Source organism: Nicotiana tomentosiformis, chromosome 9 (assembly GCF_000390325.3).
Source record: "Nicotiana tomentosiformis chromosome 9, ASM39032v3, whole genome shotgun sequence".
Lineage (NCBI taxonomy): Eukaryota > Viridiplantae > Streptophyta > Magnoliopsida > Solanales > Solanaceae > Nicotiana > Nicotiana tomentosiformis.
Genome location: NC_090820.1, coordinates 64,670,593 through 64,694,467, shown reverse-complemented (window position 1 = coordinate 64,694,467; position 23,875 = coordinate 64,670,593). Strand labels below are relative to the sequence as shown.

General features: G+C 35.5%; 1 pseudogene; it reads left to right on the top strand.

Moving 5' to 3' along the window:
* Positions 1 to 9,481: 9,481 nt before the first annotated feature.
* Positions 9,482 to 18,482, top strand: LOC108943483 (uncharacterized; annotated as a pseudogene).
* The last annotated feature ends 5,393 nt before the right edge of the window (positions 18,483 to 23,875 follow it).

Below are 23,875 nucleotides of genomic sequence, written 5' to 3'. Positions count from 1 at the left end.
TGAAGTTAAGGACATAGTGTCCTTAACTTTATTAATACAAGTTGCAAAACACAGGACACTTTGTCCTTAATATTTTTTAAAACAACAGTCATGTTAAGGACACTAAATCCTTAACATTATGTCCTCAATATTTATAGAGCAATCACAGAGTTAAGGACCCGATGTCCTTAACGTTATCAATACAGAAAAGAAAAAAAAATCAAATTCCTAGCATCTTATTTTTCAGTAACGAAATAAAAATTCACACAAACACACAAAAGCATATAGAGATATCTGAAACTTTAGAACTTACTGTAATTTTATGGTTAATTTCGGACGAGAAAGTTGAATTCTGAACTTAGACTGGAAGTTTGAAATCGGAAGAGAAGCTTCTGCAATTTTGGACGATCACAACATAAGTTTGCACGTAAGTTTGAGCTGCTACTGATCGTAAATAAGGAGCGTATGTATCAGCGAAATCCTATATAGCATAAGGGTATTTTCGTCTGGGCTTGTAAACGTTTATTAAAGCAGTGGCTAAAGACTAAATATATTTAAAATAATGGCTTAAAAGTAAATACATGTGTTATTACTGGCTATCTGTGCACATCGCCCGACGGGTTGGGGAGGGTTTAGGGAGGGAGCCGGGCGGAAACGAACATATTTTGGTAACTGGTGCCCTGGTTAGCCCGATTACCCTTTACCGGGTTTTTACCAGGCTACAATCCAGTCCAGCCCGATTATCGTTGTAATTTAAAAAAAAAATATTTTTGACAGTTTCCAACTGTCAAATTCAAAAATGACCGTTGGACAACGGCCATTGTTTGCAAAAATGGCCATTTCGGCCTACCCCCTTGAGAAAATAGCTCCCTCCCCCCTCCCCCCTAATAATTTATAAATTATAATTTTAACCTTTTAAAACTATAAATAGCTCCCCTTCTTCTTCATTTTTCCTCACAATTTGCTCTCTTACTACTCTAATTTTCTCTCAATTCTCTCTTGATAATATTGCTTATTGCTCTTAAATTCTCAATTACTTATTATTTCAAGTTTCATCAAATATTTACTTTAGTCACTACAAAATTATAATTATCAAATATCAAGTATTCAAGTGAAGTGTGGTATCAATATTCAATATCATCAAATATCAAGTATTAGTCTATCAACTGAAGTTTGATATCAAATTTAGTACGGCATCCGGAATCCCGGTACACTCGTTCCATCTCTTTCTCTTCTTTGGTGTATATTTTTATTTTATTATTTAGAATTTATTAATTTAATTTACATAATGAATATATTTATAATAGCCAAAAAAGCGTGTACTAGTATGGATGGTAGTAGTAAGAGTAAAACTTCTAAAAAATCAAGAGTTGGTGTTGGTTCTTCTAGCAGCTTTACACATATTTTTGAAAGTTCACCTGAAAATTTAAATGTAGATTATGAGTAACTTCAAGAAAATTATGGTATAGATGATAATTTTGATGATATTCAATCACCTGATAATCTTGAAACACCACCAGCTACACCTGCTAATGCTAGTCAAACTCAAAACACTAGGGGTGGAGGTTGTGGTAATACATGTAGGCCTCCCCTCCCTATTAATAGGAATCGAAGATTAAGAAGTAAGTGTTGGAATATTTTTGAAAGACTAGATGAAGATAAAAGTTATGTAAGATGTCAAATTTGTAGGAAATTTTATAAATATGAGACAAGAGGTAAGGCAGGGGAAACGGGTCAACTTCGTAGGCACATGGTAGATAATCATCTTATTGGATGGTGTGATAATGAGGAAGGTGGGCAAAAAAAATTTAACTTGGGTACTGGCGGTTTAATGGGTAAATACGATATAGTGAAAGATTGGGAAGAATTAGCTAAAATGATTGTTTTAGGTTGTTTACCTTTTAGTTTTACTGTTTCACCATATCTTGTTACTTATATTCAAAGAATTATAACCCTTTTTAAAATGTATTCCTAGAAATACTTGTAGAGCTGATATCTTTAGGCTTTTTGGACAATATGAGACATATATCCGTTATTTGTTCGCTAGTCTTTCTTGTAGAGTTTCTCTTAGTTCTGATATTGGTCGTGCTGTTAATGGAAATGATTATTTGATTGTTACATGCCATTGGATAGATGATAATTTTTGTATACAAAAATGTATTATTGCTTTTAAATATGATGAAGATCAAAGTCATACTGTTACATTTATAAGTAATACTATCCATGAAGTTGTTATATTTTACAATCTTTCAGAAAAAGTTTTGTGTATGTCATTTGATAATGCTTCTAACAACAATGCTGCTATTACAATATTAAAATTGCATCTACACCCACCACTTCCTGAAATATTTCATGTTAGGTGTGCATGGCATATTTATAATTTAATTGTGAAGAGTGGCCTTGAATTATTTAGAGATGAGATCACTTTAGTTAGACGTGTTGTTGGTGTAATTCAAAGAAATAATAGAAGTGTTAGATTAAATGCATTTAAGAAACAATGTGTACAATATGGACTAAAACCAAGACTCATGTCTGAAGAAATACACTACAAAAAATAGCGTTTAGCGACGTAATTTAGCGACAAGCGATATTCCGTAACTAAAAAACGACGGATTAGCGACGAAGTTTATAGTTTGTCACCAAATAAGCTACAAAAGAATTCGTATCAAATATAGCGACGAATTAGCGACAAAAACCTATATTCGTCGCTAAAAATTGGCGCTAAATATTAACGCCTTTATTTTACCTACAAAATTAGCGACGAAAGTGGGGCGACAAAAATTATAAAAACTTAGCGACGGATTTAACGTCAAAAAAACTGTCGCTGCCTTCATTTTACTTATCAAGATATTCCAAAGTTAGTTGCGACGAAACTTTCCGTCGCTAGTTTCCTAAAAATAAAATTTCCATAGTTATTAATAGCGACAGAAATTATGTCCGTTGCTATTGCCGTTGCTAAAATTTTCGTCCTAAAAATAAAATTTTCCTAGTTAAAAGACATTCCAAAAATCTAGGGCACAAACACGCCCACTTTTTGTCCTCTCTATCAGACTCCCACTTGCACTCCTCTTAAAAAATGTGAATTTTTTTTTTCAAATACAAAAATTTGGGCGTGAATCTAAGGCTCATATGCAATGGAAAACAAAAATATCAAATGGTGAATAGAAGAAAACTTTTGAAATTGCAAAATTTTTGCTGCAGAATTCTGAAATTGCCAAATAATTCGAAGTAGTGTGCGTTCCTGATCCTCGTTCTTCCCTTTATGTTTGCCGCTCCTCAAGATTGTCAAACAAAAGCCCTCATTTTTACTATTTTTTTATTTTGCCTATACCATTATTCTTATCTTTGGTCAGGTAAAGTTTCTTTTATTTTTCTTTCTCTTTATATAATTATGTTGAGCAATTTTTGATATATAATTTTGTTTCCCTTTAGGGATTGTATGTCCTTGTAGCAATAAGAGTTAGATTAAAATATTTCTAGTTATAGAGATTTCCTACTTTGTCTTCAAAAGATGAATCATCGTTTTGTAGTGATGAATGAGTCTCAATAGAGCAGAATTATGTGAATAATTCATATAGGTCCCTTACTAATTTGGAATGGAGGAATAGTTAATTTCCTGTATGAAGTTTTTCTAGTTTTAATTTCTATCAACAAGTACTTCCAAGCTATTTCGGAAAGCATTATGTGAATTAAGAAGGATTAAGCTTTTCGTATAACTCTATTTAAAATAGGGTCTTTTCCATAGAGGGGTTCATGGTTGATGAGAAGACTTGAGAAAACTTTGCCTTAATCAGTTTTGAGGGATAAACATGTGTTGTATATCAGGAGATATAAAATTTTGTATACATAAATGTCTAATAAGCGCTGAGCATTTTGATAATAATTCTGCTCCATTAAGTAGTAAAAATGTTAGATAATTAATCAACAGTCAGAAGAATGTTATCAGTAGTCAGTTGCAGAGTTAACCATTCAGATATGTTTTGATGTGTTGCTGTGGCATATTTGGTTGCTGTTGACAGGGGTGCAGATCTTAGTTTGAGATTTTTTATTAGGGATTTACCCATTCATGCTTCAATGGCTTGCTGATACACATTTACTCAAGTCTCTTTCAACTTTGATTTTATACCTGAAATTAATATACTTTATCTCATAAACATGATGAGATTGAATGCAGTTTTTTTGGATCTTCCTTCAAAATTTTCAAGTGGATGTGACGGATTCGCACTTTGAAGTTCTTTGCTGGCTATCTTGACGATATTTCTACAACGAGTACTAGCTATGTGAGTTGCTTTCTTTCTAAAGTTCACTGGAAATGAATTAGAACTTGTGAAGAACTTATGATAATGTGGAAGGATGAATACCTAACTAATATAGATCTAAATAGAAATATGAAGAGTTACTGTAATTTGCTTATTTTTTTGGTGAATGAAAGGTGTACTCGTTACTCTAAGAATATTGAGCAATATTTTGAGTTTGTAAATCTATAGTCTTAGTTTGCCTTTTAAATTTCTTCCATTCTCGTTTGTATCTAATCTAAATGATAGAGTTTCCAGTTAAGAACTATGTGATTTAAAACTTTAAAGTCTACTTTTTTTAACTCAACATGTTCTTCCTTTTAGAAGGCATATTGATTGTTTTTAACTCTTTGAATTTTTTTCCCTCATTTTTCTTGGTTTTTGGTTATTTTTCCATTGTAACTTTCCATTGTTAATTTTCTAACCTAAACTTTGTTTGTAGCCATATTTTAGAGGTTCTGCTATGTTAAAAGTCATTTGATGACAAACTGAATGTGGCTTTATTTCAAAACTAATACACATGTGTATGTTAAGGCTCTTCAAAGTTAGTTCCTAGACAATATTCATTTTGCTGGTAAGACTATTCACCAATATTATTTCTTTTTCTAACAGAATGTCCAGTTAGATTATGATTTGCTTTCTAATTTAAGCAATACTTATTTGACTTCTTTTCAAGTGATCACTTGATGCTATGATGCGGAGTGAACTTGTAAGAATTTATTCTTATATAGTATTAATCTGTCACTTCTAAACTTTAATATAGTATTATACAGTGTTATACTATAATAATTTATTCTCATAATATTGATCTCATATAGTAATAATATATGCAGTGAATTCTTATACAATATTGATCTTAAAGTTAGTTCCGGTAGTATCTTTTGGAAGGAAAGATAGGCAAGGAATGAAACTATCTGTGAGTTTTTTTTTAACAAGTTTTTTGCTTGGTAAACAGAAAAGAAGGCATTCTGATGTCAACTTGTTATTCCCTTTAGAAAGCATTCTGATGTCTTATTAAATAAAGAACTCTAATGTCTTGTTTATTTTAATATTAAATAGGAACATGGATAATCTAGAGCGTAATTGGATGTACAAAAGGTTGGATGGCCGAGGGGGTATTAATTCATGTTTCATAACTGGTGTGAACAAGTTTCTCCATTTTGCTTGTTCTCAGCGCAATCGCATGAATGATTACGATGTTAGATGTCCATGTAAAAAATATCACAACATTAAATACATGAATGTTGAAACTGTTAAATTGCATCTTTATCAGTATGGATTTATTGAGAACTATTTTCTTTGGAAGTATCAAGGAGAAACAAATATGACCGGTGAGATGTCTTCTAGTGGTGATTTGTATGGTGGCTCTCAACCTGAATCGGGATATGAGAATCCATATCGACAAATGGTCTTGGATGCAATTGGACCCAATTTTGTCCACGGTTTGAGTTGGCAGTCTTATAATAATACTGAACCCGAGTCATCTCATTCTTATGAACCTTCAATGGAGGAGGAGCATAATCCTTCAATGGAGGAGGAGCCTAATCCTTCAATGGAGGAGGAGCTAAATCTTGAGTGCTAAAGGTTTTATGATTTGCTACAGGCCGCTGATGTAAAATTATACTCTGGTTCTTCCCTCTCTCAACTCGCAGTAGTTTCCAGGATGCTAAATATTAAAATGGAGAATACTTTATCACAAAGAGGTTATAACCAAATGATGCAATTGTTGAAAGAGGCTTTACCAGAAGATAACATAATGTTTGATAACTATTATGAGACCAAGAAGCTAGTGCGTAACTTGGGTTTTCCAGTTGAAAAAATTGATTGTTGTAATTCTGGATGTATGTTGTATTGGGGTGAAGATGACGACCTCACATATTGCAAGTTTTGTGACCACCAGAGGTACAAATTCCGTGTCGGTTATCGTAAGAGGACCTTAATCCCTTACAAAAAAATGTATTATTTTCCTTTGATTCCTAGATTGCGGAGATTATATGCATCTCATACTACCGCCGTTGATATAAGATGGCATCCTGAGCACATACAAGAGGAGGGCGTAATGCGTCATCCATCAGACTCTAAGGCTTGGAAGCACTTTAATGAAACTCATCCCTTTTTTGCTGCTGAACCAAGAAATGTGAGGTTGGGATTATATACTGATGGTTTTCATCCCTTTGGTTATTCAGGGAGGAAATACTCTTCATGGCCAGTGATTGTCACTCCATACAACTTTCCTCCAGGGATGTGTATGAAAGAGGCGTACATGTTCTTAACTGTCATTGTTCCAAGGCCAAACAACCCTAAATAAAAAAATTGATGTTTATCTACAACCTTTAAATAAAGGAATTTAACTTGTTATGGGAGACGGGTGTAGAAGCATTTGACATCTCAAAAAAGTAATTTTTTTAATTAAGGGCCGCTTTGATGTGGACAATCAATGACTTTCCAGCATATTCTATGTTATCTGGATGGAGTATTGCCGGTGACTTAGCATGTCCTTATTGTAAGGAGGAAGCACAATCCTTTAGATTGCGTCATGGTGGGAAAACAACTTGGTTTGACAGTCATAGAATGTTTCTTGACCAAAATCATCAATTTATGAGAGATCGTAAAAACTTTCGTAAAGGTCAGATTGTCAGAAGGCTACCCCCCCCCCCAGAACACGAGAGGAAATCTTGAACTAAATTTGTGAGTTGAGACTGAGGAAAGTAACTGAGCTAGATGAACAAGAAGTTAACGGGAGAATTTCTAGGTCTTGTGGATGTAAAAAGAGGAACATCTTTTGGGATTTGCCTTATTGGAGCTCTAACATGATCTGACATAATCTCGATGTCATGCATATTGAGAAGAATATATTTGATAATGTATTTAACACAGTTCTTAATGTTGATGGCAAAACAAAAGACAATCCAAAGGCACGTGAAGATATGGTAGAGTCGATGCCTAGACACAGAAAAGTATAAATTATTTGGTATGAAAAGTCATGATTGCCATGTGTTCATCCAACAATTAATGCCTATTGGCTTTTGTGAGCTACTTCCTAGTAACGTGTGGCAAGCACTTACGGAATTGAGCTTACTTTTTAAGGATCTCACCTCGATTGTTCTTCGAGTGATGGACATGGAGAGATTAGAGGAAGACATCCCACAGATCTTGTGTAAGTTAGAGCGTATATTTCCTCCTGGATTCTTTAACTTAATGGAACATGTGCCTGTACACCTGTCATATGAAGCAAGGATTGTTGGACCTGTACAATATAGATGGATGTATCCTTTTGAGAGGTTATGAACTTTTTATGCTCTTATTATGACAAGTATGTTACACATGACTTTGTGAATTTAATGGTCTATCCATTTACTTGTATAGGTACCTTCGAACTCTTAAAAATATTATAGGGAATAAAGCTAGTATCGAGGGTTCAATTTGTGAAGCATACTTGATGATGGAATCAACACAATTATTTTTTTATTATTTTGAACCCTATGTCATGACACGTAAGCATAATATGGCCCGTAATGATGATGGTGTTATGGAAGATCTTGAAGGAAATTTAAGGATATTCACCCATCCAGGCCGACTATGGGGAGAAGGAAAAAAGAGAAGTTTGTCCCTCGAAGAAATCAAGGCAGCCCAAACTTATATTCTACTAAATGGTGTAGAGGTTGAGCCGTTTGTAAGGTATTATTTTATAATAATAATAAATATATCCATATATTTTGAGTCTGTATTTAACTTATTTTGTTGCAATGAAGTATGTACATACAACGGTTGCAAGAAGAATTCCCCAATCTATCTCACCATCAAATAAATGAGAGTCTCGAAATGTGTTTTGCTATATTGTTCAAGGAATATGTAAGACTATAAAATTTATTATCTTTTAAGTAATTATGTACTTGAATTGGATTTTTATATTTAACTAAGTCTTATAATATTTTTGAAATAGGTTCGATGCAACCACATTGAGAATCAATTCTTGCGTAGTCTTGCTCATGGACCATTGATAAGCGCAAAATGTTATCCGGTGTATTTTGTTAATGGATACAAATTTCACACGGAATGTCATGGTAGTGCAAAATTAACAATTAATAGTGGAGTTTGTATCTCAGATTCAAATGTTGGTGACTACTATGGACGGATACAAGAGATTATACAAGTGAAATACTGCGAAGAACCTTTAAAGCAAACTGTGTTATTCAAGTGTGAATGGTTTGATCCAACTGTGAATATTGGTGTCAAGGAGCATAATCAATACAAATTAGTCGATGTGAACTATCGCAGTCGCTTTAGAAAGTATGAACCTTTTATTCTTGTGATGCAAGCAACTCAAGTGTGTTATGTGCCTTATCCTAGCACGAAAAAGGACTGATGATTGGGTAGCTGTTTTGAAAGTTAAACCTCGGGATGTTATTGAACTTCCTGATGAGGCAATAACATCAACTCCAGAACCGAATCTTCCATTCCAAGTTGAAGAAAATAAAGTCCATTTGATAGATATAAATTTCACCACTGATGAGAATATAATCTTACATGATCCAAATGGGGATGTAATTGAAATGGTTGAACCCATTGATGATGGATTATTGATAGAGCATCAAGAATTCAAAGAAGAATCTTCAAAAGATGAGTATGAAACCGAGGATAAAAATGAGGATGATGATAAGGAAGAGTTTAAAGAAGAAATAGATGATGACTAGTGTGTTGATAAAAATGCACTACTATATTTTTATTGAGTTTTATTTTTCTAGTAATCTGTGTGGTATGTTATAAGTTATGTATCTATTTTGTTGTATAATATATAGATAATCAAATTGAATATCACGTTTGTACTAATCTAAATGGTATAGTACTCTTCTAGCTTAAGTTGTGTTGTGCCTCGTTTTCTTTAGTCTGACTCTTTTTTGTAGCAGTAGAATAATATTTATTATCAACTTAATAGTATTACCTGATTAATCTGTCTAAATTCAGAATTAATTGGAGCCAAGATCGTTGTATTTTGGTCTAAAGAAGTTATCAAATTCAATAATTTAGTGGGTAGTTCAAGCGTTGGATAGTGCAAGTATTTGTTTTTATTATGCTATGTCTCTTTGTATCAATTTAATAGTGTCTTTCTGATATTGTCTTTAGCAGAACATTTTATTTTGAAGCTTCATAAGCCATATGTTATTTAGGTATGCATTGTTTCATTTCCTTCTTTTATTTATTTATTTATTTATTTATTTTATAGATATGCCTCGAGGTAGAGGTCGAGGTAGCGCATGCCGTGTAGGTAAATCTTCAGTTAGGGGTAATTTTGCTACTCGTAAAAATATGCCTATTGTTACCATTCCCACAGTTAGTCCTCAACAAGATGGTACGACTTCCTCAGGTGGACCAGATCACATCAATCAAGTTCAAACATTAGGTCCTAGTAGTACACCACTTATTTAAACATCAAGCCACGGGAGTACCCCATCCCTTAATTTGTAACCATCTTCAAATACCCCTAATAAGAGCAATACAATAGGCGAGGGTACATCTTCTCAAAGCAACATAATAGGCGAAGCTGAGTGTAGCAGTACCCGTGGGCCGCAGACGCTTCTTACTATTTCTCCTACAGGGTTAGTCCATACTTGTACTATTACTTTTGGTATATTTTTATTGATATATGGGTATGCCTTTAAATAATGTCTTCTAATTTGTTTATGTTAGAGCCTTCACGAGAATGCTCTGAGTGTATAACTAATTCTTTCAAGCATGAACTTGATCCTAATGGAGTCAACTGGAAAAACGTCTCAGATGAGATAAAAAAGTTTTATTTTGGAAAATTCAAGGTATAATCCATCACAATTGAATTTAGAAAGTATATTAACTTTTATATGTAACTTATTAATGTTATTACTTTATAAAATTATTTCAGAAGGCATTCTACTGGGATTCTTCAATTGAGAGTGCTGTGCAGAACCAATGAGAGCGTAGGGCAGCAAAGAGATACATTGATATCATTAGCAAACTAAAATCAAATGGGGTGCAACAAGACTCTATTCCAAATAATGTGTGGCTAAGTTGGATGAGACTTTGGAAAGATCCTAAGTGTATTGAAAAGTCAGAATTAAATGCAAAAAATAGTTGTGCTGGGAGCGGAGTTGCCACTGGGACTCACACATGTGTCTCTATCAGTGTTGGGGAGCATCGCAAGAGACTTGTAAGTGTATATAAAATATTTTAAAATCTCATTTAAGTTTGCTCTAATTCGAGTCTGAATCTCATTTAAGTGGGTTACCTGGAGTTGTGAGTTGCGGATTGTCTCTTGTTCTATTTTTAATATTTTGTGCTTGAAACTATGGTTTGAGAATTTATTTTTGAAAAATATGGGTTGTCTAAGTGTGCCGAGATTGAACATAGCAGCAGTAGTAACTCGATCACCTGTTAATTGTTGTACATTCATCTTCCCTTGCACTTTATTAATTTGCCCAATACCATTAGTGTGTTGCCCAGCTTTTATAGAAATATCATTAGTAACTTTAAATCCTTACAAACCTGATTCAGAAGCATCAGTTATTTCTGCTGGAACTGCACCAGATTTGCCAGAGAAGTCAAGCACCTGCCCAGTTCCTTTCTCCTTCCCCTCTGTTAACTTATGTACACTAGTTTGCCCTTGTCCATTAGATGCTTGATTCCTAGCTTCATTAGCTTTTTGCGCAGCAACTGGACCCTTAGAAACACCAGCTAAACCTCGATCTAACACAACAACTGTAGCAGCCTTCAAGTCCTTAGCAACCATATTAAGAGATGCTGTAACTGGAACTGTTACAACAGCATTAACAGATGTTCTATGTTGGGATTTAACAACATCGGATCCTTGACCAACATCAGAAGCAAATCAATTTTTTGATGCGTTGCGGCAGATTTGTTTGGCAGAACTTGCGCAGCATATGATTGTTAAAGCTTTAGGTTTTGGCTTGGCTTATTACTGGCATTATTTCCAGTAATAAAACTTTATCTTCTATGGATCTATATAATTGAAAATTTCTAGATGCTACATGAATTAATTGGCAGTACATGAATGCTACATTACCACATATATAATTGAAAATTTCCAGATACTCCGTTGCTTCAGAATGAAATATAAGGCAAAAACAGTTGGCTATAGTTGTTATTATGGATAAATAAAGACTAGTATTCTCTTTATGTTATTTCCAATCTCATTTTTACACAAACATTTTTTTGCCAATCTTCTGAATTGAATAACTTTTGTATAGGCTGTTAAAAAGGGTCGAGATCCAATACCAAGTGAGTTGCATTTGTACGTCCATACACATGGTAATGATATAAAATCTTTTGTTGTTGAGAAATCCCGAATCGTACATGTAAAACAACTATTTAAATAATTTTATTGACTTTACTTTCATATATTTTGTCACGACCCAAAACCAACGGCCGTGATGGCGCCTATCGTGGAATTAGGCAAGTCAATTACTCAACATGTTCAACTAAGTAAAAACTTTAAAAATAAAACGGAAGCAGTTAATATTTAAGAAAAACCATTTAAAACCCGAAATAAAATCACAACGCAATACAAATCTCTCCCAAAATCGGGGTGTCACCGAGTACATGAGCATTTATACCAGGATACAGCCTACTACAATGTCTGAGGAATAAGAATTGAAATACAAATAAAGATAATGAAGGAGAGTCAAGGCCTGCGAATGCCATGCAGCTACCTTGATAGTCTCCGAGGTCTCCACTCCTCACTCAGCAGGCGCTGTAACCGGAAGCACCTGGATCTGCACACGAGGTGTAGGGTATAGTGTGAGTACAACCAACTCAATAAGTAACAAATTCAAACTGTGGACTGAAAGTAGTGACGTACTCAACCGACACTGTTCAATATAGAAAATAACAGTGCGGAAATGTAGACATGCTTTCAGGTTCGATAGGTATCTCAAAACAGTAAAATGGATTAAATCTGAATGATATGAAGAATATAACTCCTCTACTTCAACAATGCCAATGCACATGCTGTATGTGACGCACCACGCTTACAACCTCATGTGCTCACACTCTCAAAAGCTCAATCACTCGGTACTGTATATGGCCCCTACGGCCCAGGGAAGATCCATCCCGGAATATATACATCACTGACCATCAGTCACCCAATACCGAGTAGGGCCATTCCAGCACGTGGAGAAGATCTATCTCCGGGTATATAATGCTTCGGACAAAATCAATGTCCAGGGAAAATTCATACCTTAATAATATCAACCGCGCTCATTGGGGGTGTGTGCAGACTCCGGAGGGGCTCCTTCAGCCCAAGCGCTATCTTAAATCAGTATAACCGCTACGGCGTGCAGCCCGATCCCATAAACGTCACTCATAATCAGGTCCTCGGCCTCACTCAGTCATCAATCTCTCCAGTCTCTCTCTCACGGGCTCACAGTGTCATGATACTAGCCCAAAAATAATGATATGATGTATCAATAAATAATAACAGAGACTCAGATATGATATGAATATGACTGAGTACAAAATATTAATGAAATCAGTAAGACAACAGCAAGAAACGACCAATATGGGCCCCAATAGTACCGGCATAAAGCCTAAGCATGATATCTAGCATGAGTGATAGTTCAATTATTTTATCACATTATGAAAACACAGATATCAACAAGATATAACTACTAGACAGTACCATGGAATCGACCAGGTCACAATTCTCACAGTGCACGCCCGTACGCCCGTCACTTGGCATGTGCGTCACCCCAATACCAATCACATAACACATAAATTCGGAGTTTCGAACCCTCAGAACCAAGTTTAGAAGTGTTACTTACCTCAATACGAGCAAATCCCTACTCCAATGTGCCTTTGCCTCGCAAATCAGCCTCCAAATGACCCAAATCTAGCCACAAACAGTACAATACAATCAATACGGGCTAAAGGAATCAATTCTACAAGAATTACTAAGTTATAACTCAAAATTCGAAATTGGTTTCAAACCGCCTACAGGGACCACGTCTCGAAATCCAAGATAACTCACAAAATCTGAAAGCCCACACAACCATGAGTCTAGTCATACCAAATTCATCAAAATTCGACACCAATTGATCATTCAAATCCCCAAAATCAACACTCCAAAATCCCTAGCCTCAAACCCCTAAATTACACCTCAAAAACACACCAACTAGGTGGAAAATCAGTGGGAAAACATAATTATTGAAGAAAAATGAACACAAGGAGCTTACCTCGAGAATCTCTTCAAAAGCCCTCTCAAAAACCTCTAAAATCCGAGCTCTAAATGTTAGAAATGGCGAAAATCTCGGAACCTTCGTCTATATAGGTTCTGCCCAGGCTTTCCACACCTACGGCAACTAAGCAGCTTCTGCGGCCCTCGCAGGAGCGACAAAATGCCTGCTTCTGTGGTGACCTCCTGTCACGACCCCAAATTTCCTCTATAGGATGTCGTGATGGCACCTAGTCTCTAAGACTAGGTAAGCCTATCAATGCGGAATAATAATAAATATCTGAAATAAATAAACTACAATTCAAACAATTTCAACTCCCAAAACCCAGTAGAAATAAGTCACAAGCTTCTAAGAATTTATTCTCAATGTCTCTATATGTCAAGGTCTAAATAAAATATAAGGAAGAAACATAAAATGATAGAAGGGGACTCCGGAGTCTGCGGACGCTGGCAGATATACCTCGAAATCTCCGTGCGCAGGTAACTCAATGACGTCTAGGCTGGTAAAATGTACCTGGATCTGCACAAAAAGATGTACAGAAGCGTAGTATGAGTACACCACAGCGGTACCCAGTAAGTGCCAAGCCTAACCTCAGTAGAGTAGTGACAAGGTCAGGTGAGGCCCTACTGGAATATAATAATGGCATGGTAAAATGTTTATCAATGTAGTAAAATAAAATGACATTGAAAATGAATCAAATAGTATGTCACATTTAATGACACCAAATAATTACAAATAATATCTCGTGGAAATCAAAACAGAATTTCCTTCAACTTTATGAAAATCACAATAATAATCAAAGGCAACTACGGCCATAAATCAATATCAACAAGGGCACTCCCGAGGTACCGCCTCGTAGTCCTAAATCATAAATAAATTCACAATATCTCATTTTCTTATATCACCGAGGGAGCCTTCACAATTTGTTTAAAGAAAATATTTTTTCCGAAATAACATCCCGCGTTTTAGCCACCCATATCACACCGCATGACTTCTAGTAGTTCCCCTACTAGCCACGCATATCAAGCCACCCTTATCTCACCGCATGCGTTTCAACACCCAAACCTTATACCACCGCATGCGTATCAATATCACAATATATCACAATTTGCACCTCAATTGCTCAAATAATTTAACTTGCCAAAATAAATCATCAATAATAGTTTGCCACAATAAAGAGCTCACGGCTCATGCCAAAAATAAATCATCAATAATAGTTTTTCACAATAAAGAGCTCACAACTCATGTCAAAGTAATTCATCAATAATATCTTTCCACAATAAATAGCTCACGGCTCCTATCAAAATAATTCAACAATAATATTCTTCCACAATAAAGAGCTCACGGCTCCCTCACAATGAGTATAAAAATATTCAGGAGTAAATAATTTAGGAAAATAATATTTCAAAATCTTTACTACATTGCTTCAATATCAAGTTTTAAAATGTCAAATATTTCATATTAATAATATTTAATTTAAAGAAAATCAACCTTCAAATAATGCACAGAATAAAGAAATCAAGTTTCAACGAAACAGGTACAACAATTAGTAAGAAAAGATCAAACAAATCTGAAGTATATATCTCACATCAATGATGAAGATTATAACAAAATAAAATAATTTAATAAATGCGCAACAATGATCTACACAATTTAAAAATATAATCTTTCGCAAATTAACCTGTGTACACACTCGTCACCTCGTGCACAGGACTTTCAACACATTTCAATAATCACATCACTACCAATTCTAGGGGAAATTTACCCCACACAAGGTTAGACAAGTCACTTACCTCGACTTGCTCCAATTTAATCAAGTATTATGCTTTTTCCTCGATTTTCTGACTCCGATCGACTCGTATCTAGTCATAATTAATTCGATACAGTCAACAAAAATTATAGTAATCAATTTCATAAGAAAATATTACATTTTCATTAAAAATCCGAAATTAGCTCCAAATTTGCCCGTGGGGCCCACATCTCGGAATCCGGCGAAACTTATAAAATCCGATAACTCATTCAATTACGAGTCCACCCATACCAATTTTACCAAAATACGATAACAACTCGACCTCTAAATCTTAAATTTTTATTTTTGGAAGATTTTGTAAAAATCTTGATTTTTCATCCATAAATTCACGGATTCATGATGTAAATGAGTATGGAATCATGAAATATAATCAATATAGGATAAGGAACACTTACCCCAATATTTTTCTGTGAAAATCGCCCAAAAATCGCCCAAGAACCGTGCTCCAAAAATCCAAAACGAAATGAATGAAATGACCATTTTTGGTCCTTAAGTTTCTGCCAATCCGTCACTAAAAGTCCATTTTTCGTTACTAAAAGTCCACCAGAAACAGCTCTACTAGTCTTACTTCAATTGATCATAACTTTATGTACAAATGTCCAAATGATAAATGGTTTACCTTTCTGGAAACTAGAATCCACCGACTACATCTTTCATGTTTTGCAATTATTCTGATTCCTTATACATTGCAAGATATAGGCTCTCAAGTTCGGCTGCATGCATCAGAATTTCTGGCGAAACTGCTCTACCAGCTTTTATTCAATCCATCATAACATTCTGTACAAATGTCCAAATAATGCATAGTTTAACTTTCTGGAACCTATAATCCAACGACTATAACCTTCATGTTTTGCACATTTTCTGATTCCTTATGCATTGCGAGATATAAGCTTTCAAACTTGGCTCCACGCACGGAATTTCTGCAACAGATTTCTGCTGCAAACAGAAATTTCCAGCACTTTGTCCGAAATCCATTCCGTTTACCTTCCGAAATCCACCCGAGACCCTCAGGACCTTAACCAATTATTCCAACATGTCCCAAAATACCATACGAACTTAGTCGAGCCTTCAAACTACATCAAACAACATCAAAACGACGAATCACACCTCAAATCAAAATCAATGAACTTTGAACTTTCAAATTCTATATCTTGTGTCGAAACACATCAAATCAATTCGGAATGACTTTAAATTTTGCACACAAGTCATAAATGATATAACTGAGCTATGAAAATTTTCAGAAACGGATTTTGACCCCGATATCAAAAAGTCAACCTCTCGGTGAAACTTCCCAAAAATTCAACTTTCGGCATTTCAAGCCTAATTCCACTACGGACTTCCAAATAAAATTCCGATCACTCTCCTAAGTCCAAAATCACCATACGGAACTGTTGGAATCATCAAAATTCTATTCCGTGGCCGTTTGCACATAATTTGACATCCGGTCACTATTTGAACTTAAACTTTTAATTTTTCATCAAAATTCCATATCTCTAGCTAGGGACCTCGGAATTTGATTCCGGGCATACGCCTAAGTCCCAAATCACGATACAGACCTACCAAAATTGTCAAAACACTAATCCGAGTCTGTTTGCTCAAACTGTTGACCAAAGTCAACTCAATTGTGTTTTAAAGCTCTAATTCATATTTAAATTCATTTTTGACCTTAAAACTTTTCGGAAAATTTTTACGTACTGCACACGCAAGTCGAGTAATGATAAATAGTGTTTTTCGAGGTCTTAGAACATAGAATTAATTATTAAATTTAAAGATGACATTTTGGGTCATCACACATCCGCATCTGCAGCTCCCTCATCCGCTCCTACGGACATGCCCCTGCGTGATATCCTCTGCTTCTGCGGAGCCCAGCTCCCCTTCCTTCCTTCACTTCTGCGGCCTTCACCCCGCATCTGCGGTCTCACAGGTGCGGGAAAACTTTCGCACCTGCGTCCCTCTGCCTTCTATCCTCCATCTCCGCATCTGCGGACCTTTACCCGCATATGCAGGCTCGCATCTGTGGTTCCCACTCTGCAGGTGTGATTACACTAGTAGCACACAGGCTTCAATCACTTCTCAAATCAAATTCCAAGTCTGTTAACCACCCGAAATCAACCCGAGGCCCCCGGGACCTCAACCAAACATACCAACACATCCTAAAACACGATACAAATTTAGTCGAGCCTTCAAATCACCTCGAACAACATCAAAAACACGAATCGCACCCCAATCCAAGCCTAATGAACTTTGAATTTTCTAAATTCTACTATCGACGCCGAAACCTATCAAACCACGTCCGATTGACCTCAAATTTTGCATACAAGTCACAAATGACATCACGAACCTACTCCAGCTTTCGGAAATCCAATCCGACTCTAATATCAAAAAGTCTACTCCCGGTCAAACTTTCCAAAATTTCAATTTTTGCCATTTCAAACCTAATTCTACTACGGACCTCCAAATCACAATCCGGACGTGTTTCTAAGTCCAAAATCACCTAACGGAGCTAACGGAACTATCAAAATTCAAATTTGAGGTCGTTTACACATAAGTCAATATTCGATTAACTTTTCCAACTTAAGCTTTCCATTATGCGACTAAGTGTCTCAAGTCATTCTGAAATCTCTCCGGACCCGAACCAACTAACCCGATAAGTCATATAACATCTATAAAGCACAAATTGAGCAGTAAATGGGAGAACGGGGCTACAACTCCCGAAACGACCGACCGAGTCGTTACATATTTTTTTATTTTATAAATTGAATGCTCAATATTCTTTAGTCTTTCTATTTTACTAATTAGTAACTCTTCTACGGGAAAAATATGAGGAGATATTACAACAACAAACACAGACTCAATTTGATATTGATCAGTGTAAAGCATATTATCAAGCCGCGGGAGGAGAAAAGAAAAGAAGAGTATATGACCTTAGATCTCAAGCAAAATGCTACTACAGGACAAATCTTTGTGACTCTTTTGGATCTGATGCTACATCGTCAGCAACACCTCCAAATGCCCAATCAACACCGATAGGGAATCTGGATGAGTTAGTGATGCGATTGATTCTTGCACTGACAGATCATATAGTTCATGTAATCGTAGAGCAGGTACGCGAATTAGTTTCCTTACCCTTGCATCAGCCAAATACTGATCTTACCAACCACCCATTAGATATGGCACCTACAGTTACTACATCTTCTACTGCGGCTAACATTGATGAGGTTCATACATTGTATTCTGATGATGACCGTAACTCTCCAGCCTCGCATAGTTAGCCTATTTTCTTTGGACTTTATTGCTGGTCCTTGTGGATTTTTTGTACTTAACGATACCGTTATATGCATTATGCTATATATTTTGGACCTTGTTGAATATATTATTAATTTATATTAATATCAGTGAATTTTTATTAAGTGTATTTAATAACTTTTATGTAATATGCTTGAACATAGTACATTTAAAATAATAAATAAAAATAATTTAAAAAAATTAGCAATAGATTAAAAATAAATTAGCGACGGATACTTTCTTGCGACTAATTGGCGACAAAAGGTTTGTGTTGCAAAAAGCAGGGAGAATTAGAAATAACACGACTAGCGACGGACGCTTTCGTTGCTAGTAAGAACAAACGACGAATTTTGTTATGTATTATAGCGACAAAATTCGTCAAAATAGCGACATAAACAAGCAATATAGCGGCGGTTATTTCCATCGCTAAACTGTGCTACATATATATTCTGTCGCTAATCCTTTGACAGTTTGGTATTTTTCGTCGCTTTGAGACTAGCTACGAGCATTTTAGAGATAAACTTGACTCCGTCGCTAAACAACTATAGCGACGGAATACGTCCGTCGCTAAGTACTGTTTTTTTTGTAGTGATAGTTACTAGGTAGAATTATACTTATTTATTCTTAAGATGTTGTTATAATTATATAATACCTATAACTGAAGTTGCTAATTCTCATTGTATCGATCCTAACCGTTTGTTAACATCAAGAGCTTGGGATGTCATTGAAGATGTTGTAAAACTTTTACAAAATATTTATGTGGCTATAGTTGAGTTTTCTCGAGCTTATTATCCTATTATTGCAAATGGTGTAGTTCATATTGCTGAAATTTCTCTTTTACTCCATAATTTGAAGAAGAAAGAAGGATATACTTTTGTTGTTGAATCTATGCTAGATAAATTTAAGAAATATTTCTACCCAATTCCCCCTATTTACCTAATTGGTGCTATTTTAAACCCTTCTATAAAATGGCCACTTGTCGCCAATTAATCACTTCTTTATATGTTTATATGGATATTGGGCCAACTGGAACCCCCGATATTGAAACTTGTATTTCTGATCTACACAAACATTTATAAATTTTATATAATTATTATGCTAAGATTGGTGATGCTTCGTCTGCTGTAGATGCAAATATTCCTTCAAGTTCAGTTTCAACATCTTGGACCGGTGCTTTGGAGGATAATGATGGTGTTGAAGATTAGTTGATTTGGTCTATACTAGGAGAGCATCAACAAACCAGTAGCAGGAATATTGATGAACTCCAATTCTACTTGCAAAAGTCACCAGACCAATTCTACCATTGGGTTGGTGGAGGAGCAACTCAAATCAATTTCCTGTTCTTTCGGCCAAGGCTCGAGACGTGCTAAATGTGCTGATTTCAACAGTCACATCAGAGAGCGTATTTAGCAAAGCAAGGCAGCAACTAGGAGATACCCGTCATTCATTGGGCAGCAACACTTTGAAAATTCTAGTGTGTTTCAGATATTGGATAAGATTAGAACGGCGAAATCAAGGGCATGACGAGGTAGATGAAACAGAGGACCAAGAAATTGGAGATATAATGATTTATGGTTCCGATTCAATCAATGCCGGAAATCAAAAATCTCATGTTGACATGGATGTACTTAAATGATGCAAAGCATGTGATGTACTCTTTCTTATTTTTTATAATTGTTGTAAACTATTAATTTGCAAGTTCAAAAATAAAAAATCAAAATAAAACTTGTAAATTAATTTGAAGTATTATTTATTATTCAATGAAAATATAAAACGAAAGCCTTCGGAGTTTGATCCTTACATATTGCCTATTGGTCTTATTAAATAATTGTTTGTAGCCACTTACTTTCAAATTTCAATTATAAAATTTTAAAATTCAAATTTAAAATTTAAAACTTTAAAATTTAAAATTTAAAATTTAAAGTTTAAAGTTTAATTCTAAGCCTTAAAAGTTTGCAAACACTTAAGTATCAATAACATTGAATAAGAAATATAAAATATACTAAAAATAAAAATAAAAATAAGTAACCCGACCCGGTTCGGACCCATTAAGCCGAACCCGGATGGGCCCTAATTAGACCGAATTTTCCCAACCTATAATTATATATTCCCTCCGTTTCAGTTTATGTGAACCTATTTACTTTTTGGTCCGTTCCAAAAAGAATGACCCCTTTCTAAATTTGGAAACAATTTAGCTTAAACTTTCAATTCTTCCCTTAATGAGAAACTTTTATAATCACACAAATACTCTGGACCCCTTTTTGACTTGTTTAGGACCATAAATTTTAAAAGTCTTTATTTTTTCTTAAATTCCGTACCTAGTCAAATAGGTTTACATAAATTGGAATTAAGAGAGTAAAATAATTGGAACTGCAACTGCTTTCCGTCAATTCATTACCCTTGGTAAACAACACGCTTTTCCCACCTAAGCAATATTGTCAACGGTCAAAATAGCTGGCTAAAATAATTTAAAATTACTAGTTTCACTTTCATCCATTATACTAGCAAAAAGTCTCACCTAAAAAATCTCTATCTATATGTAATCCTTCTCTCCCTCACCAATTTAATCAAACTACCCTTTTCCTTTTCTTTAGCTTGTTTCTGTAGATTAATTATAAATCTAGTGAAGTGGTAAAACCATGAACCAGGAAAAGTTTGATGGAACTAGGAGGATAATAAATGGTCCACGTCCTTGTCCATTGAAGATAAAGGAATCGCATGCCATACGGAAACCTTCGAATTCTTCAACAGTTCAAGTCATGGCTCGGCCGCTAAAGAAACAAAATGGTCAGGTGATAATATACACTGAATCGCCCAAGATTATTCACACGGAGGCTCGGGATTTCATGGCTCTGGTGCAGAAACTCACGGGTCATTCAAGATCGGAAAATGAGAATGATGAGTCATTTTCAGTTGAAATGGATAAGAATAAATCATCCTCATCAAGTTCTCCAATTTATAAATTATCTAATCCGTACTTGGCTGACTTTCCTTTGTTCACGCAAAATTCTACCAATTTGTTATGCTCATTATCTCTTACTCTCATGGATTTCTGAATACTAAGTCTCATGCAATTTGGGGAGTTTCAATCATGGAGAATTGTCTTTGCCAATCAGGTTTCATTTACATGTATATGCTGACCACTTGCTTGTTCATACGTGTACTTTCAGTATATTTGAATATTTTATGTTGATTAATTGATCAGGTAGGAATAAATATGAATCAGGGTAAATTTGATTTATTCTTTGGCCGTGTGAGGGAAAGATTAATCTCTCTGGGTTGAGCTGTGTCACGACCCAATTTTCCTATAGGTCGTGATGACGCCCAACGTCGCCGCTAGGCAAGCCAACGGTGTACTAACCATGTGTTTATTCTTTTAACCATTTAGCAATAGTTGATTTTTAATTATTAAATAAGTAAGAGGTGAGAAACTTAGTAAAATAAAATGTAAACAATTATAAGAGCAAATGTGGTGAAGTAAATATTCAAAATCATCAAGTGTCTACTAGCGAAATTCCAAGACCTGGTATCACAAGTGTATGAGCTACTAGTAGAATATACAAAACACTAAGCTACTGTCTGAAATAAAGTAGATAGAAAACAAAACACATAGAAAGACTTCGGGTGCTGCAGAACGGGCTCGGGAAACAGCTCACCGCTAAGTCTCAGAGTATCAGGAGTGCGCGCCAGGATAACCACCAGATGCACCTGCCTTAGAACCTGCACAGTTAGTGCAGATGTGTAGCATGAGTACATAGCCAATATGTACCCAGTAAGTATCTAGTCTAATCTCGAAGAAGTAGTGATGAGGGGTCGGCATCTACACTTACTATGGGCTAACAATAAAATGTAGGAATTATAAATAAGCATGGATCATATAAATAATTAATACAACTCAGTAACAAGTAGTGAATAATAATTTCTTCACTAATAATAAATTTCAAGTCAATTCCTTATCATTTAAATAGTTATAATCGCTCAAGCCAAGAATTAATATCAAGTATAATTAGGCTCCGAGTATCATCACGCACGATTTATGCCGAGGTCGTACGGTCAGATCTAGAAATATACTGTGTGCAATACCGAGAGTCGAACGACACAAACCATAGATGCATCTATTAACTTGTCGATGCGAACAACCCGCTCCCATGAGAGTAGAGGAATTTACCTCGCTTGCGGAAATACTTGCAACGCGAGTGAACATAGTTTTCTCAAAGTTATTATAAAATTTGTTAAATTCTTCCCAAACATAAGAAATCCAAACTAGGGATTTTAAATCTAAAAATCCTTAATCTCGGTTCTATGTAAGAAAATTAACAAGCGTAACCAACATAACAGTGCAAACAAGGCATGATGTACACCTAAGATTACCCGAATATCACATGGAATATAGCTACGCACGGACTCTCGTCACCTAGCGCGTACATAGCTGCCCAATTAATTTGCCACAAAAATACACCTAAGGGGATGAGTTCCCCCTTACAAGGTTAGGCAAGAGACTTACCTCGTTCTCAAGCTCACTTTCGGTCCTCAAATTCGTTCTAAAGCCTCAACTCGGTGCCAAACGACTCGGAACTAGCCATATGTTGTATAATTTAGTCAATACATGTTCAAAAGTTCATAATTTAACTATTAGAGTAATTACCAAATTCAAATTGGAAGATTTCTAAAATTTACCTCCGGGCTTACTTGCCCATATTTCGGAAATTTTCGAAGAAAATCGTTACCCATAACCTTGTGAACTCAAATATATGATTTTCATCCCATTCCATAATCATTTTCGTGGTTAAATTCCATTTTTAATCAAAACTTAGGTTTTTCATCTAAACCCATGATTTTCACAATTTTTTCATGTTATAATCTACCCATAATTTATGTTTTAAACTCATATTGTATAGAAATCACTTACCTCAAAGTGCTAGGTGAAAACCCCTCTCCAAAAGCACCAAAATCGCGCAATGAGTGAAAGAAATGAGTCAAAAATGGTTTTACTCCCGATTGAAATGAACCTCACTCCCTAGCGATTTTTCGCACCTGCGATGACACTGCCGCATCTGCGGTTCCGCTTCCGCGGACAAAACCATGCAGGTGCGGACAAAGCTTCATACCTGTGACCCCATTTCGCTTCTGCGATCGCCTGCTCCGTACCTGCACCTCTGCAGGTGCGGTCCCTGCCTTGCTTCTGCGATCACTGGGCAGCCTATGCTGGGCCACTTCTGTGGCTGCTAGCTCGCTTTTGCGAGCTGGAACCTGCGGCTGGCCCTCCGCAGGAGCGATTGCACCAG